This window comes from Parus major, chromosome 24 (assembly GCF_001522545.3).
Source record: "Parus major isolate Abel chromosome 24, Parus_major1.1, whole genome shotgun sequence".
NCBI lineage: Eukaryota > Metazoa > Chordata > Aves > Passeriformes > Paridae > Parus > Parus major.
In genome coordinates, this window is record NC_031792.1 from 4,852,977 (window position 1) to 4,855,417 (window position 2,441).

Consider the following 2,441-nt stretch of genomic DNA (forward strand, 5'->3'; position numbering starts at 1 on the left):
AGGGACGTCCGATCTGGAAATAAATGGCAAGGCAGAGAGTTACATCCTCCAAGAGCTCAGCACTGAAAGCCCTGGGTGTGGGTTTTCCTTGGTGGGAGCACTCCAAGGAGCCCAACAGATTCAGGAACAGTGAGAAGGGAATTTTCTTGTGCTTACTCGCTGCATTCACCCAGACAAGCTGTCTGCATGGCACTGACAGCACAGCGTAAGAACTCGTAGGCATCTCCCGGGATGTCAGGCTTAAATTCTCCTATGACTAAGAAAAGAGTTAGTAGTTCTCCCCTCAAAGAAGGAAAGAAAACCTGTCAAAGCACCTGAAATTGCTTACATTTGAGGTCCCTGATGATAGCCCTGGGGCGGATGGCAGTGGCTGAGGAGTACAGGGCTTTCCGAATGTGGGCTTCCATGACACACATCATGCAGAAACCTTGCTGACAACCTGAGGAGGGAGGGAAACTCCTCAGCTCAGCAAAACAACCCCCAGGTGGAAAACCTGATGGAGGTCTTGAAGTTGTAAAGCCTCTCTACTCCTCTTTTCCCGAATGTCCTGACACCCCTGGGACATTTTAATGCATAGAAAATGTTCTTCATGGAGAGACCAAACTGGCACAAGTTTTCTGTGCAATAAGCCAAAAAGGGTTCAACTCGAAGGGACAGAGACCCAGGGCTAGGAAAAGGTGCTTTTCTGAAGATGAATGCACCTTGATAGGACAAGTGGCTTTTAATTTGAGTGTTTGAGGAGCATAAGCTCCTGGGGCTAACAAAGAAGGGCTGCTGTTCTCCTAAATCCAGCTGCAGAAATCTTTGGGATGTGCCCAAGAGATTTAAAAGGAGATATTTCTGGAAGTACTCACAGACCCGGCTGTGCTGACGAGAGAGCAGGTAATTAGCCAGGGGGGCTGTGTATGTCAGGCACTGCAGGATGACATTGAGGTAGCAAGTGCTACCAAGGTTGTAAAGTCCTGCTCCAGGTCTCCGTTTCTGCTGCCAGTCCATGCAAATCTTCTCTGAGGTAAAAAGGGTCCTTTGTGATGGAGTCATTCCTCGCCTTGACTGCAGGCAAACAACATTTGAAAAGAGATGAGATAATGGGTGGGGGAAACAGTGAGCTGGGGTCAGGGGCAGCAGGGGAAAGTGGGGCACAATGGGGGACAAAGGGGGATAGGTGCATTTTCCCCTGGGTAATGGCCAGGCAGGGCCCAGAGAGTGGTGGTGAATGGGGCTGCATTCAGTTGGCATCTGGTCACTAGGAGTGTCCCCCAGGGATCAGCGCTGGGCCCAGCTCCTGTTTAATATCTTTACTGATGATTTGGATGAGTTAATCAAGTGTACCCTCAGCAAATTCACAGACCACACCAAATCTGGAGGGTTGGAAGGCTCTGCAGAGGGCTCTGGACAGGCTGGATCAGTGAAACAAGACCAACAAGACCAAGTGCCAGGTCCTACCCTTCAGCCACAATAACCCCACCCAGGGCTCCAGGCTGGGCAGAGTGGCTGCAGAGTGGCCCAGGCTGGAAGGACCTGGGGGTGATGGCCAGCAGTGGCTGAATGTGAGCCATCAGTGTGCCCAGGTGGCCAAGAAGGCCAAGAGCATCCTGGCTTGTATCAGGAATGGTGTGGCCAGCAGGACTAAGGAAGTGATTGTCCCTCTGTGCTTCGGTGAGGCCGTGCCTCCAGGGCTGTGTCCAGTCCAAAGGGTTGTCCAATGTCCAAAAGTCACTGATGAGTGGTGCATGCCCAGAGAAGGGCAGTGAAGCTGGGGAAGGGTCTAGAAGGAAAATCCTATGAGGAGCAGCTAAGGGAAGTGGGATAGTTCATCCTGAAGAAAAGGAGGCTCAGGGGTGACTTTAACCCTTTCTATGACGGCCTGAAAGGAGGCTGTAGCCAGGTGGGGTTGGCCTCTTTTCCCAGGCAACAACCAATAGGACAAGAGGATATAGAGTCTGGAGCTCTGCCAGGGGAGGTTCAGATTGGACAGCAGGAGGAATTTCTCCACAGAAAGAGTGATTAGATATCAGCATGGGCTGCCCAGGGAGGTGATGGAGTGTCCATCCCTGAGGTTTTTAAGAGAAGACTGGACACGGTGCCTTACTGCCATGGTCTGGTTGTCATGGTAGTGTTTGGTCAAAGGTTGGACCCCATGAGATTAGAGGTCTTTTCCAACCTAATTGACTCTGTGGGTCTGTCTGGGAATATTTAAATGCTGAGTTCACTCTATGACACCAAGGACAACAGCTCTAACCCCCAAACCAGAAACATCAGGGGAAGCCTGTTGATATCTACTGAGAGGGAAACACTTCTGGAAAACTGTTCCCCTGCTAATCTGCCTCAAGTTCAACAAATCCACACTGATTCCTGCGCCTCAGGCTGCCTTCCTTTCCCTCTAGAGCCTCAGATTTTCAGATCTTCACTTTTCCTGATTGTAATGTGATGAAAACAAG

The 2,441-nt window shown here is 50.6% G+C and overlaps 1 pseudogene; it reads left to right on the plus strand.

Annotated features, from left to right (window-relative positions):
- Positions 1 to 231: 231 nt before the first annotated feature.
- On the plus strand, positions 232 to 2,117 carry LOC117245484 (annotated as a pseudogene).
- Positions 2,118 to 2,441: the final 324 nt, after the last annotated feature.